This window comes from Puntigrus tetrazona, chromosome 16 (genome assembly GCF_018831695.1).
Source record: "Puntigrus tetrazona isolate hp1 chromosome 16, ASM1883169v1, whole genome shotgun sequence".
Classification (NCBI taxonomy): Eukaryota; Metazoa; Chordata; class Actinopteri; order Cypriniformes; family Cyprinidae; genus Puntigrus; species Puntigrus tetrazona.
The window spans coordinates 25,655,225-25,672,320 of NC_056714.1; the positions used below are offsets into that span (position 1 = coordinate 25,655,225).

Sequence of the window (17,096 nt, forward strand, 5' to 3'; positions counted from 1 at the left end):
CGCTGACACCCAGCAGCATGGAAGTGTCACGGCGAGCCCACCGGTCGCACGAAAGGAGACGTCCAAGAACTAGTGGATTGCACAAAGAGTTTTGACCGCACGCTCGGGCCAAGAACCAGTCGGGAAGTAAAGAAAAGTCCAAATCCATGATTAAACAATACGCTGAAAACTATCAGCAAGGAGGAAATGAGCATAAAAGTTTGGATTTTGAGATCAGAGCCTTTTTTTATCATTTAAAAACAGCAAATAAATACTGACTATTTAACAAATGATGTGAGGATATCATGATACTTCATAAATCATTCTAATGTGCTGATTGGCAACTGATTTGCTTAATATTTAAAAAAAAAAAAAAAAAAAAATTGCTGAATAGAAAGTTTTAAACAACAGCAAATATTTTAAATTTAATGCATCCTTGATTTATCATATCTCAAATGAAATGAAAGTAAAAAAATAATAATATAGTATAAATATAAAATAATATAAAAATATAATATATATATATATATATATATATATATATATATATATATATATATATATATATATATATATATATATATATATATTTAAAAGTGGGTTTCCCAAACTGGGGTTTATATAGATTATTTAAATATAAAAATATTCATATAGTATTTATTTTTGTCTACCTGCATGTCAGGTGTAGTTCATTAATTAAATATGAACTTAATCGTTGGGGGTATTTTAAGTAAATATTTCATATAAAAAGGGTTCACCTGACAAAAAATAAATAAATAAATAAATAAAAATAATCGATAATCCTTGCTGTGTCGTGTGACAATTTGTCATTCTTATTATCATTATTTTTCTACTTTACAATTTGGTCTCTTCTTCAAATCCTATGGGTTTTTTTATTATTTTGAACTAAAAATACCACCCAGTTTGTAATAATCTGAAATATAATAGTATTAGTTTCAGTTTTACACAAAGATATCTTTTATTTCACCCGTTTTATTTTCACATTACAAACACTGCACACTTGACTCGCATTTCAAAAGCTTTAGGTAGGCTATATAAAATCGCTTTTGCAAATTGAATTTGACGCAGACGCCAAAATGGGAAGTCTCATCTTTGACCCAAAAGCGGCCTCGCATTACGAAGCGCTCGAGTTAAAAAGTAAAATGAAGATTATAAAACGTACAGGTGCAGCTCTAAACTCCGATTGGATGAGCAAAGCCCTACCACCGCAGCTCATTAAACAGACGCTTGTGCATTCAGCGGGTGTACCTGGCCCAGGAGAGCCGTACAGGGATGTGAAGGAAGAGGAAACCGCGGAGAGTGAGTTAGCGTTCATTACACGCTCCGCTACCTCCAACACAGCCCATCTCAGAGCCCCCGCCATCAGTCACATTGACACTGTCCTCACTGCAGTCCTGTAGACACGGACCATCACTCTCACAAAGCCCTGTCCCCCACGGGCCCACGAACACACACACATTACCCGACACGCACTAGCCCAGACATATCAAATCGAGGCGTCCGGAGCACACCGGGGATCACTCGGTAGCAAAGATTCCAGCTTCAGTACTGCGACACCAGCTCTGAGACCTCGGCGTCGTAACTAAATCAAAACCTCAATACAAACATACTGAACATGCATGAGAAATAGCTAACCAGTCGCTCCAATTTACAATAAATCTACCAGATAAGGATCATATTTGCTCCAGGAATTTGAAGCAAAACGCAATTGAGCTGCTGAAGAGAAAATGATCAAATTGCAATGCGATGCACGGATAAATGTACACAAAGCAAACTAAAAAGGGATTGAAAATGAAAGTTAAAACATAGCAAAGTGGAATAATTTGTTATATATTCATCTGTAAACTTACATAAACGAACTGATTCACGAGGATGAACCGGACTGTCCGGCAATGCACATATGAGAGAGACAAAGAATCATTTGGAACGAACAGAATCACTAGAACGAACCAGAGCGTTCAGGAGAATGAATCCAATGCAACGTAACATGATTCAGAGTCAAAAGTGTAGACTGCAACGTTAATGCATCACAATACATAGGCACAACAAAAGCAGACGTTTAATGAAACTGAAAGAGGTCACAGAATTCAGAAACCTAAGAAAAATTCTTGAGTTAACTTTACGAGCAGCATAAAACGACAGTAACTCTCACCTGAGAATAAATCCTACTCGTGACACTCTTATTAGCGATTAACAAAGTGGCATTCCTCAGATTAGCAGTAAATGAGCAAATATGAATATATAAAACTCATTCAAAACGTTCATAAATATTTCAGTAACGTGTAATGCAGTACTATAAATTCTATAAAGAGAACACGAACATGCATGCATGCCGTCAAGCGCTACGAAAGCTTGCTCATGAATATTAATTATGCTACATGATGATCACCGAAATTACTGACTAAAGGGATACGTTGCTAATTAAAGGGCAAATAAAGATATAATGAGGCCATGGAACAAAAATGCATGCATGAATTAGCATTTATGAAATAACTTTGTTTACCAGGCCATGTCCTGAAAGCGAATCGCAGATGTGAATCGGACTTTGCAAAGCAACATATGAGAAAGAAAGAATTATTTAGGCCGAAGTGATTCACAAAAGTGAATGAGACTTTCCAGTGCAACGTGCAGAAAAGAGAACTGTTTAAGATGAAGTGATTCACTAGAATGAATCAGACTCTCCGATGCAAGAGAGAGAACCGTTTAGGATTACAAAAACCAAAGCAAATCATTTTAAAAATATATCTTTTATTCTTCAGCACAGTCATTTAGGATGAAGCGAGTCACTTCATGTAATCCCAATCTACAAGGCAAAAAAAAAACATTGTTCGGAAGGAGTGATTCATTCTGATAAATTAGACTTAATATATCACAAAAAGGACAGAGTGTGTGATTATTATTTCTCAGTTTAACCGAGTAGGGAAACAGTGATGCAGTATGCAAAACTCGAGAAGAAATGATCATTAAGGTCTCGGCTGCATGCATTTTAAATACACGTTAGAAATATTACAGGAAATAAATCGCAAACATCTCTGTTGTGTATGAATGGTGGAATGGAACGAAAGGCACAACAAAGAAACAAAAGTATCTTAGTTGATCGTTCCAGCAGTAACCACCGTAGGCTTTTGTGTCAATAACAAATAATTGATTTCGGAGGAATCAATACCAGGCCTGACTTGATCTCGCAAGGTACCTCCTGAACTATTGACCGTTGCGTTCAGCGCACCTACCGAATCAAACCGAGCCACGGATTCAAGAGAAACAGCCAGACAAATAGCCTGCTGACTCAAAATGAAGCCTTTGGCATGATCTCACCCTGCATTTGGATGGGATCCTGCGCAGATAGCATTGCCGCTAAGCTCATCATCATTAATTATGGCTCGCCTATCAATATGCAATTATCTCCACTCTTCAGCGCTACAAGGGCAGGGCGGGGGAGATAAAGCCACGTCACCGCTCTGGCTTTCCCAACCGCGGCCTTCAGCGCACGCGGCTTACCGATAGCATATAGCTCATTTCACATCTATAGTTTGGCAAGGAGATCGTGATTGCATTACCTCTTTTCCCAGGTGGGAATAGGGCAGCTGTGCCCTTCAACAAAAGCACTTAACCTGAATTGCTTCGGTAAACACCAGCTTGTGTAAATGGAACATGAGGAAAATGCAGCCTCAGGGTTGCCCGGACCAAAATGTTATTGCTCAGAGGTTGCTCTTTCATACTTCAGGAGACCTAACACTCTGGTGTGAACGTCATCTCGGATGTTGCTACCGACGCTCTTAAACCAGCGGTCGGGCTAAGAATTTTAATTTGCTTATATTCACTCACCCTAAGGTCATCTAACATGTAAATCTTCAGTGGAACATATTTGAAGAAATTTAGCATTACTTGCTCACTAATGGACCCTTTACAGTAAATGGGTGCCGTCAGAATAACTGCTGATGAAAACATAAAAATAATAAAGTAATTCACATCAGTCCATCAATCAACAGCTTGTGAAAAGAAAAACTGCATGTTTATTAGAAATAAATGCAGTCCATAATAACACTTCAGTCCATTGCATACTGTTTTTTTTTTTTTTTTTTTACATATTCGTCAATCTTTCCTTTCTAAATGCTTGTTACTGATGCGAAAACGCACCTCATCTGAACTTTTTTATGACAAACAAAAGTTTTGTAGGCATTGTGTAAACGGGATTGTCACACAACATGAGGTCGCGTTTATTTTTTTAATGCGCAAACAATTTGGATGCAAATTTCAAGAAAATATTCAGAAAGTTCATCTCCTGTTGTCCCTCGAATTAAAATTCACTGACATATTTTTGGACAGTTTCGGCTTGTAAACGGTGCTTGGTCTGTGCAGATTTCTCTCGTGATTCAGACGATGCAACTTTTTCACCGGAGAAAGTGCTATTATAGAAACAGGACTTTGCAAACAATGCAAACAATGGTTTGATAGTTAGAAATGTTTTAATGGTTGTTCAAAAAAAAAAAAAGTTACATGTGTGTATGTATACATATTTTACATTAAAAAAAAAAAAAAAAGAATGTTTTAATGATGGCTTTTCTCCTCCCAAGACATTATTTGATCTACTGGAGTGGTGTGGATTACTTGTGGATCAGCCGTTTGGACTTTCATTCTGACGGCACCCATTCACTTCAGAGGATTCATTGCTGAGCGAGTCATGCAACGCTACATTTTTCTAAACCTGATGAAGAAACAAACTCATCTACATCTTAGATGGCCTGAGGTGAGTAAATGTATCCAACCAAAATGGCAAATAAGCAAATAAGAGTCGACGCATATTGCCGTTTGATTGGTCAAAATATGCATACCAGAATCATCAGATTATTTTAATCATAATGACGCTGAACATTTCAGTGTTACTTTGAATTAATCTCAGATTTTTTCATTTCAGAAATGTGGTTAGCTAAAGCTATCCAGGACAACGTTCTGGCAAGTTAGCAGGCAACCTGAGACGGTTTATAATTTAAGAGCTAACTTTTTAGGTGGCAAAGTGGGACAACTACACAAGGTGTGAGGGAAAATATTCCAGAGATGGAAACAAATGATCTGAGATGTGCATACCTTCCCGGAAAGAGTTCGGAAAGAAAGCACTTCTTTTGTCTTTGCTGTTTATCTTCTCTACAGCTCTTTTATAGCGATCCAATCATCCCAAAAAAGCATGGACATTTTGGAATTCTCTTCTATGGGTCTGGCAAACCGTAGTGAACATTAAACTAATGACGATTTGGAAAAAATCAAATGGGGATTATTATATTCCTCCTTCAGTTTATGAATGATATGTAGGTGTGCTCATGAGCTCTCACCGATCTCGTCATTTTTAAAGCATTTATTTAACACAAAAACTAATTTAAATGTAATCTCAAATCATTTTTAAAATAACTATAATGTTAAACATTGCCTATTTAACGTATGAGTAATATGCATGAATTACTGTATGTGTGCCTTCATTGATTTGTCATTGCTGTTTATTTATCTGGATCTAAATAATTGTGCGAATATACATTTAAAAGTATTTATTAATATAATTTAAATAATGCGGTTTAGAATTTGTAAATATACTGTACATATTACTTATATTTTCCATTTACATATTAATTTTAAAGTAATCTTAACATATCATATTCGAAATTTATATTATGAATAATATGCATCAATCAATGTACCTTCACTGTTATATTATTTCACTATTATTAGTAGTATATATATATATATATATAAAATCAGTATTTATCTGGCTCAAAACAAGTATTTATAAATATTTCATAAATTATATATTAAATACACATTACATATATTTTAAAAATCACTTACATATAATGTTTAATAAAAATGTGATGTATATTTATTTTATGAATAATATGCATGAATCATTGCATATGTATGTACTATATATATATATATATATATATATATATATATATATATATATATATATATATATATATATATATATATATATATATATGTAAATATTTATTTACATGATATCATTCTATTAATATACATTACATGTTTACATATTAATTGCGCCACACATTTACATCCACAAATGACTTCTTTTTGCATAAATAAATAAATAAATAAATAAATGTATGCATGTCTACTTCAAGAATTATTTGCTGGACTGAAAGAGTCAGTTGCTAAAAATAAGCAGAGCGCACGCGCTTAACGCTTTAATTTAAAAACGCAACTGAAGCACAAATCAATTGTTTTCCCATTGTGCATTTGCACAATGCGGAGAACAAAGCATTCTCGCGACCTGTCCTTTCCGTTACGAGAGCGGACGCCGGAGGTCAATTAGCCGTAGTCTCTGCTATCTGCCGGAGGAAGAGAACGTCTCTCAGACGGGCCCTGGGACAGATAATCAATGAGTGCTCCTGTCACCCACTGCTATCTGCGCGGCACAATCGGAAGCTTCAGGGACCAGAATAACTTTCTTTTTCCACTAAGCTGATTGCAGTGAAACCGCCACACAAATCCCAGCCCCCTCGCTTACCTTTGGCTTTATCCTGCCCGGGCCTGAAACATCTGCATGACTCCGGGGTGAGGTGTAGGACCGACACTCCTGTCGCCCTGGGAAATGAAGAGCAGAGACAAGTATCTCCAATCAGCCCCATCCATCTATCAGCTCCAGATCAACTCAAGGTCAGGCTCAGACAGTTCCTACTTTTAAGATGATAGGCACGATAAGGCCCGTCGGCTCTGTCTGGGCTCCTCCTCAAGCCAGCGAGATCCTGCTCAGCATTATTATTAAAAATAAAGTTTCAAAAAAAGAATTTAGAACCTGTGCCACGCGGAACCCTTTAAAAGCATTTTTAGTGACTATTTCTATATTATTTGATCAAGAATGCAGTAAAAACGGTAATTATGCCACGCAGCATTTCACTGCAGCTTGGAAAATGGATTGCGGATTTTCACATTCTGCATTTTCAGGTGATTTTTCAGTCTTCGGAAATCGTTCTAATATCGATTTCTTAGCGCAGGCTAAAACCAGCATTAAGCCATAGTTCAATTAGGACATTTAAGTCATTTTTATAATCGTGCGTTAGAAAAAAAAAACATTGCTGATGTGCATCTTGTGGCAAAACAAAGGCACTGATATGTTTGAAGATCAGTGCAAGTTTCTTTAAGTAGAAACAGCTCGGATTTACATTTTAGTGTATAATTACGTCTTTAAATTAATCTTTGTGTGTGTGTGTAAAGATCATTATATAGAAATGTGTGTATATACTTTTTATGTAATGAAATTTTTTATAATGAATTTTTTATAATGAAATCGCATTTGAATTAAGTTTTAACTTAACCTTTTATTACAGACGTGGACAAAATTGTTGGTACCCTTTGGTCAATGAAAGAAAAACTCACAATGGTCACAGAAATAACTGTTATCTGACAAAAGTAATAATAAATAAAATTCTATAAATGTTAACCAATGAAAGTCAGACATTGTTTTTCAACCATGCTTCAACAGAATTATTTAAAAAAATAAACTCACTAAACAGACCTGGACAAAAATGATGGTACCCCTAACTTAATATTTTGTTGCGCAACCTTTGAGGCAATCACTGCAATCAAACGCTTCCTGTAACTGTCAATGAGACTTCTGCACCTCTCAGCAGGTATTTTGGCCCCTCCTCATGAGCAAACTGCTCCAGTTGTGTCCGGTTTGAAGGGTGCCTTTTCCAGACTGCATGTTTCAGCTCCTTCCAAAGATGCTCAATAGGATTGAGGTCAGGGCTCATAGAAGGCCACTTTACAATAGTCCAATTTTTTTCCTCTTAGCCATTCTTGGGTGTTTTTAGCGGTGTGTTTTGGGTCATTGTCCTGTTGCAAGACCCATGACCTGCGACTGAGACCAAGCTTTCTGACACTGGCTAGTACATTTCTCTCTAGAATTCCTTGATAGTCTTGAGATTTCATTTGCACCCTGCACAGATTCAAGACACCCTGTGCCAGACGCAGCAAAGCAGCCCCAGAACATAACAGAGCCTCCTCCATGTTTCACAGTAGGGACAGTGTTCTTTTCTTGATATGCTTCATTTTTTCGTCTGTGAACATACAGCTGATGTGCCTTGGCAAAACTTCGATTTTTGTCTCATCTGTCCACAGGACATTCTCCCAGAAGCTTTGTGGCTTGTCAACATGTAGTTTGGCATATTCCAGTCTTGCTTTTTTATGATTCGTTTTCAACAATGGTGTCCTCCTTGGTCGCGTCTCCCATGTAGTCCACTTTGGCTCAAACAACGACGGATGGTGCGATCTGACACTGATGTTCCTTGAGCATGAAGTTCACCTTGAATCTCTTTAGAAGTCTTTCTAGGCTCTTTTGTTACCATTCGGATTATCCGTCTCTTAGATTTGTCATCAATTTTCCTCCTGCGGCCACGTCCAGGAGGTTGGCTACAGTCCCATGGATCTTAAACTTCTGAATAATATGTGCAACTGTAGTCACAGGAACATCTAGTTGCTTGGAGATGGTCTTATAGCCTTTACCTTTAACATGCTTGTCTATAATTTTCTTTCTGATCTCTTGAGACAACTCTTTCCTTTGCTTCCTCTGGTCCATGTCGAGTGTGGTACACACCATATCACCAAACAACACAGTGATTACCTGGAGCCATATATATAGGCCCAATGGCTGATTACAAGGTTGTAGACACCTGTGATGCTAATTAGTGGACACACCTTGAATTAACATGTCCCTTTGGTCACATTATTTTCAGTGTTTTCTAGGGGTACCATCATTTTTGTCCATGCCTGTTTCGTGAGTTTATTTTTTTAAATAATTTTGTTGAAGCATGGTTGAAAAACAATGTCTGACTTTCATTGGTTAACATTTATAGAATTTTTATTTATTATTACTTTTGTCAGATAACAGTTATTTCTGTGACCATTGTGACTTTTTCTTTCATTGACCAAAGGGTACCAACAATTTTGTCCACGTCTGTATATGCATGTGTATACAATTACATATATAAAGTACATAATTTTTAAATAAATCAAATTTTTAAATACATTTTTATATAATTAAAATAGCTTTTATTTTAATCTCTAATTAACAATATAACGTACTCAATAATATATTGTACTATATATATATATATATATATATATATATATATATATATATATATGTGTGTGTGTGTGTGTGTGTGTGTGTGTGTGTGCGCGCATATAAAGATCATTACATAAAAATGTGTGTATACTGTATATACATTTTTAATAATAAATTAATATTTAAATTACGTTTTTATCTTAACTTAATGTTCAACCTACTCCAATAATATCTCATACAGTGTTAAATCCTATACGGTTAAAATGGTTTTAAATGGGTCCTCCAAAGAACCACTGAAGAATTTTATTTGTAAGAGCGCCTGTGCAGAAATCAAGCCGAACCGAAGGGATCTTCAGGCCGTTGGCAATCTAGTTTCAGAGAGTTTTGTGTCAGGACCGGATTAGCTGACCTTGCAGGTTTGGATCTCTAGGGACTTGGCTCGAACTCCTCTGGGTGTAAAAGTCTCTCTTAATTCATCTTAAACCCCGCTGACAACCAAACTTGGCACAAATGTGGAAAGCCGACACTTCTAGACTTTCGCGGAGGAAATGAAGTTGAACCTGAGGTGAAACAAACACAATAGTCAGCGCTCGAGTCAATGAGAAGAAATTGGCACGAACGGCTGTAAAAAGTCTGATGTTTGCTCGTCTGTTTGATAAGAAATGAGTTTCTAGCGGTAAACACCCCCTGAATTAATTGCAAAGGGGAAAAGCTTTTTGACTAATACCAAATTCATTTGCAAGTTTATAATTACAACACATGGCGACAAATCTTTCCATTTGCACAATATAATTTCAGTAATGTCATTGGAGACTAATGACGCTAATTTATGGACTGCATTAAGTTATTTAACAGACTAAGGGGACAAAAAGCCTTTGTGTCTTTCAATGCATGGGTTTGGGAATAAAGACAAAGCCTTAAAATGCGTCCTGACCAGCAAAAGGTCACCAAAAACTAGTCCATTAAGATCAAAGCAAAGACGATTTTATATTCTAAAAACACAGTTCGTGACATTTTTATTAGCAATTTACAGCTAATGGGACTTTTGCTAATGGCCCCCGGGAATATTAGTGGCACGCGTTCCTCGAGAGCGGTTCAAAAGCAACGTTTCGTGATGCGTGGGTGATGCTGGAATGGCGGGAGCTTCACCCGAAGGCTTCGGGATCTCCCCCCGCAGCACGGACTCAGAAACACGCACAGACACGTGCATTAATTATTGAGAGCGGCGAGCCCCGTCTGAGCCTGATAAATGCGCGCTTGAAGATCCACGGTGCTCTCCAAGCCATTTAGCAAGAGTAAAGAGCACCAAGTTATCATCTGCTTTATCTCCCGGACGAGTCATCCGTCTGTCTCCGAACACAAACCTGATCTTCTTTATATTGAAGATGCCCTCGACGCGCCGCGAGGTGAAGCGTCTAGTCTAGAGCTTGGGTTTGCATGGATTTGGAAGCAAAGCATCCTGATTTTACTGAGAAAAGAATCCCTCTGACGTTATAATATTCGGCTCTGGCAGCAGGTCTTATGCTGTGCCTCGTAAAGAGACTTTTTCCCCGCGACTGGCCCTGTAAACTTTAAGATCGCTATCTTAAATTGTTATTCGGAGCACTTAAAAGAAAGCCTGGCATGTGGCAAGAAGGAGACCCTTTGATTTTTAATTATTTATTTCTATTAAGCACTCTCCAGTCTCCTTGCATCGCAAGACTACAAAGACAAGCGTCTGGCATTGCTTATATCAGAAGTAAATCTAAGTGCTTTATATGTGAGATAAGCTGTGCTGTGTGATTTAGATATAATGACTCATCTAATCAATACACTAACTGATGTCAGGGGCCTAGTGGACACACACACACACACACATACACACATACATATTCTTTATTATTATTATTATTATTATTATTATTGTTACCTAATCCTTTTATTAGCTTTTATTTTATTATCACAGTTAATTGCAGAAACCAGTTTGAATAATAAATTATTTTGTGTGATTTATTTTTAATGACTAGTTAAGTAAAAAAAAAAATTCATTCAATGAAGTCCTCATATAAACGTTTATTTGTTTATGTATTTATTAGTGCTGTCAAACGATTAATCATGAATAATTGCATCCAAAATAAGATTTGTTTATGTGTATGTGTATATTTATTATGTATATATATAAAATACAAACACACACATGTATAATATATATATATATATATATATATATATATATATATATATATATATATATATATATATATATATATATATATGTGTGTGTGTGTGTGTATGTATGTATGTATATATGTATATATATATATATATATATATATATATATATATATATATATATATATATATATATATATATAAAAATATTTAAAAAATATGTGTATTTAAATATACATAATAAATATACACAGTACACAATTATGCATGCAAAGCTTTTATTTTGGACGTAATTAATCGCTTAATTTTTTTTTTTTGAAAGCACTAATATATACATAAATAAATAAAATATGTTGATATCTATTAATACTATTAATAAAGTCCATAAAAAATATTTTAATAAAAAAATCTATACGTGCGTGTTTGTATTACTTATAATATTTTTTAATTATATTATTAATAATTAAACATACTTAAAATCATGTTTGCAGAATTTAAGTACAAAGAAGGCACCTCCGAAGAAAGCATAACCGGGGGAAGAATGTTCCTTTGATTCCTAACAGCAGCAGTCTGTACATTCAGCGTAAAGCATCCGGGACTGCGTCACCTCTATGAAGAAAAACACAAGACGTAATCTTTTGGTTATTAGCATTTCCATTAAGCCGTTTCTGACTACATTTGGTGTCAGATCTACTCTGTAGATCAGATTGAGGGCAGTGAAATGTCAGCGGTGCCCTCGTCTGACCCCGACACAGAACCCGTCTCCACGCTATATCGGAACCGCAATGGACTGTAAAATAAATGCCTTCATTTTGATGTGTTTTTTTTTTTATTTTCCAAATCCATTTTTCACTTGAGCACAGAGCCTCTGACGGCTTACGTCTGAGAAGAAAATAACAGCTGCCAATCAGTGGCCACTACAGAAGTACGTGTGCTGTGAAATACGTCTTTAACGCGAGTAAGAGCTGCGGCTCTCTGCGGTGCAAGCACGCCGCTGATCTCCTGCAGCATTCGGAGGCCGTTATTTTTAATTAATTTCCTTTTTTTTTCCCAGAATTGAATGCAGAAGTTGCTGTTTGGTTACGTAAAAATTCGATAGGCAGATGGATTGTAGCTGAGAAGCTTCACTGATCAACTGTGATGCATTTTCTAACAGGAATAATCACAATTTTTTCAGTTTTAATTTACTTGACTGCTGCTTCAATGCGCTACTGATCTCTGCTGGAGGAACATTATAGTGCAGCTCGCTTTGGTTTAAAGTGCATTGGACGTCATTGCATTACAGAACACTATATCAAAGCAAGTGACGTTTATTGCAAGGAAATGTAGTTTATAATAAGTCTTTATGTCTGTGATTTGATGAACTACACTGAACTACTTTGATCAGCATTTTAGCCTCGTGCTGCATTTGTCTGCAGACATTTTATTTAATGCAATGAAATACAGTTGTAGGCATTAGTTCAATCAAATTGTTTTGTTCAATGAGAGAAGTCTATAAGTTAAAAGAAACTAAATAGTTCCTTTTATCGACAAAAAAAAAAGATTCTGTTCACATTTTTAGGTAACCATGCATATTTAAATGCACATTTCTTATTGAATTGGCTTTGAAATAAACGCTGGAACCATCCGTCCGTCAAAACCGAAAAGGTTCAAAATTATTGAAAATATTTTTCATGCTCAGGAATGAGATTCACCGTCACGCCATCATCACGTAAAAAGGCCATTTCAAAGCAAGCCGACGTCCGCTCTGGATAAAATAATGGTTCGACTCGGGAGGCTTTACTGAAACAATCATGAATCCCAGGCAAAAAAGGAAAAAGAGAAAAGAAACATTATGATTATTATTGTATTAATGAATTAATAACACCATAATACATTATATTAAAATAAAAAATAAGTCTTTATTATGAGTTATGAACTATACAGACTAAAATAAATATTAATAAAAATATTAACATTTTTGTACATGAATTAAAATCACCAATTATGATGTAAATATTAAACTGAATCACCCAGATACAAATATCACATTTGTGCAGTTTTTTTTACGCTGCTACATTTAACTATTAAACTATTATGCATTCATCTGATAAAAGAAGTGTTTCATTATGTATCTAGGTTTTTTCATGTCAATATTATTTCCTGAAAAACATTCATTTAAATGATATAGCCCTTCATACAAAACATACATTTAGCGAATCCATTATGCAAAAAAAATGTAAAAAAATTAAAATGTATTACAAAAAAATTACAAATTACATTTATATTTAAATGCAGTTAAGTTTTGCTGGGTAAAATAAATATCATGTCATATATAATGTTAATATATTAATATAAACTAGTAAAAAAAATATAGAAAATTTAACAATGTCCAAGCAATTTATGCAGGAGTCTCTCTAATTATATGTAATTTGAGGGGTGGATTGTGAATAAATTACATTCAGCTGAATTACCGTTAACTATTGGCAGGATTTCAGAAAGACTGCATTACCTACGAAACGCTCGGCGTGACTGACAGGCAGACTCCTCCGACTGGCTAAACGCTAATGTCGTAGCGTCAGGTTGTTTTGTGAGCTTCGCAGAGTGTCGTTCTGTCACAGAGACAGCTGTGATTCCTCAGGACGCCTCTTTCACTGATATCTGTCAGGCGGTAGGGACGCTTTCAGCCAGCCCATCCATAAAAACTCCCTTACAGCACTTTCGTGTTGGAGTTGTTTGGAGGGGAAAAAGAAGCATTATCTCGTGAAATCAAGCAACAGTGACGGCGGTGACAGGTTCGTTCCTCCCGAGACACAACAGAGCAAAGGCTCCCCGCTAAGAGTCTTTCATTTCTCTTTCCAAAAAGCCACATTACCGTCGGAGCCTGCTTTCATCCTTCAGGTGTAGAAGCGGCGAGGCATTGATGTGTTTGTCTTAGGTTCCTCTGTGTTTCTCGAAGGATCTCCTGTGTTTCGAGCCTTCGTCGTCACAGAATCGGAGCTTGTCACCGGGATTTTGCGACACTGAAAATTAAATTGCACACGACTGTTAAGATATTATGTCGTTTTCGGGAGCCGAATTTGAATGGAGGTGTCAAGCAGGATGCAGAATGGCGAGTGCAATTTGAATTTAAGGAAGTAGAATTAAAATAGAATGATTTTGAAGATATTTAAGTTCTGTATAATAATAATAATAAAAAATATATATATATATATATATATATATATATATATATATATATTTTTATATATATATATATATATATATATATATATATATATATATATATATATATATATATATATTTATATTTTTTATATTAATATTTATAATTTTTTTTTTTTTTTGGTAAGGTATTGTTTGTTAACATTATCCAAAATGATTAAACGCTGTAGAAGCATTGTTCAATCTTAGTTCATGTTAACTAATGATATGTTAAACCTTATTGTAAGTTTATATATATGAATATATATTTTTAAAAAATTATTAATATTTTATTTATTAAATATCTATTATTATTAGAGGATATATTTGAAGACTTTAAATTTGAACATTCATTTGAACATATCTACATAAAAGTACGAACACATGCATGTATATATTTTAAGAAAAATAGGTTATGTTTATATATTAAATATATTTATATATAATATAAAATAAAAGAATATAAACATATAAATATGCATAATACATACATACATTATGTAAACAAAAACTTTTGTTAGGTGCGATTTGTTTACAAAATTCATACATTTAAATATTTCATATTAAATTATCAGAAAATGCAACATTAAAGTTAACTCTAAATGTATATATATATATATATATATATATATATATACACACACACACACACACACACACACACACATATACACATATAGTTCAACTAGGTCATTATTTGTTTAAAAAATTGTGATGAATTGCTTTGAATTGGATTTCAGTAAATAGCTTTTCCTGTGATTTCAATGAAGCATCCTGCAGGCCATTGAAATTCTGCTGAATTAAAAGTGATTGATTGTGTAGATGGTGTGTGTTGTTGAACTCTGGCCTGCCTGTCCTCACCTCGGCGAGCAGACGTGACATCAGTCTGACAGTGCTGTCATCGCTGCGTAACACACCGACAGGGAACGGACCCTCAGAGAGCCTAATGACTCAATCACGCTGCTAGACCTGCAATAGGAAGAAATCAGACACCGACAGTGTAAGAGCGCCACCTAGTGATCACGCTTCAATTTCAATCCCTGTGGGCTGCTACACAAGTCATTCCTGTCAGACCATCTATCACCCATAATCTTTTTGTGTATTTTTTTTAATGCTTATAAAAAGAAATAAATAAATATAAATGAATGATATTAATTAAATACAATAAAAAATATCTGAAATTACATATATACACACACACATATATATATTAAAAAAAAAATATATATATATATATATATATATATATATATATATATAGTAATTGAAAGAAAGATAAAATACAATAAAATATAAATGTCTGATAGAAAAAAATATATGTAAAAGGCAAACATTACTTAATCTAAGTTTAAAATGAAAACTCAAAAGTATTATGGAAATAGCATGATGGTCGAACACAGTGTTGTTGTTATTTTTTTCTAGAAGTGTACCATGATAATGGTCTTTAATTGTGCCCATGTTTACACCACATTTACACAAGTTCAGTAATTCTAAAATAAAGCTGAATTAAAATAAAATATGAACGCTAGAAGACAAAATATATATATTTTTAATAATAAATATAGAAAAGTTAATTCAACATTTTAAGAAATACAATAACATGATATAAAAATGCAAACCATGTACCATGATTTTTTGTGGAAGTGATGATGGTACTTTTCTTTGGACATATTAACAATTTTTTTTTTTAAACTGTTAAAGCTGAAATAAAAATAAATAAATAAATAAATAAAAATTATATATATATATATATATATATATATATATATATATATATATATATATATATATATATATATATATATATATATATATATATATATATAAATCCAACAAGTGACAAGTTGAATTATTGAACATTTAAATGAAATAAAAAAAGCAATAAATCAACTTCAATTTCACAATAAAACGTCAAAACAAAAGTTCATTAAAAACCCCTATAATAGCATATAATAATACTGACATGTACCATTATAATACCATGATGATTGAACACATTAATGCCATTTTAGGGGTGCCCCACAAAAGCACTTACTTTATTTTTTCTCAACACATAGTATTTTTATCGTAAAAACAACGGGTCTATTCATTGCACATTGGCGTCTTTTAAAATACCACTGCTGCCATTGTTTCATAAAACAAAACAAAAATGAACTCAGACCTCTAGTAAAATCGCTGCAATGCACAGCCTCGGGTGCTTTACGGCACACACGCTTTTTTCCGTGATGATTCCTCATTAGGCATTACTTGTGTTTCCAGACACACCGACTCCATCAGAGCAGGTGAACGCATCCTCACGAAACCATGCAAGATTATCCTAATACTCATTTACACACTCTTTATGGCTTTGTTGAGTCGTTACACAAAGTAAACGCTTACGTTTTTGCACCGTAAAGCCACCGTATTGTGAAAGGCGGGCGTTTTGCTGTGTCCGTAGGGTCTGGAACGATCTCAAATGAGCACATTACCCACAAAATGCCTCAGGAGGCTTCCTTAATACAGGTCCTTTTGTACATGACTGAACACATAAGCCCCATGAAATTCGCTCTCCGGTATTTTTAATAGAAACACGGGCGTTCTTATTTTGGCAGGGGGTTCGTAGCATGGTTTCGTTTGAGGGGAATAAAAGATGATAGCCATTAATCGCCGCCCGCTTTGTTTGTCGTCTCCATGCATTGGCTAA

At 34.7% G+C, this 17,096-nt stretch overlaps 1 long non-coding RNA gene across 6 annotated transcripts in view; it reads right to left on the reverse strand.

The window, feature by feature from the left end:
- Nucleotides 1–9,494: 9,494 nt before the first annotated feature.
- LOC122361130 overlaps nucleotides 9,495–17,096 on the reverse strand; it is a 44,991-nt gene continuing 37,389 nt past the window's right edge. For 4 of the 6 annotated variants that reach the window (XR_006252865.1, XR_006252862.1, XR_006252861.1 and 1 more), the window contains 2 exons: nucleotides 15,275–15,382; nucleotides 13,136–14,232 (listed from right to left, as the gene is read on the reverse strand). This is a non-coding gene — a long non-coding RNA (uncharacterized LOC122361130). The other 2 variants (XR_006252863.1, XR_006252864.1) reach the window with 2 other exon arrangements.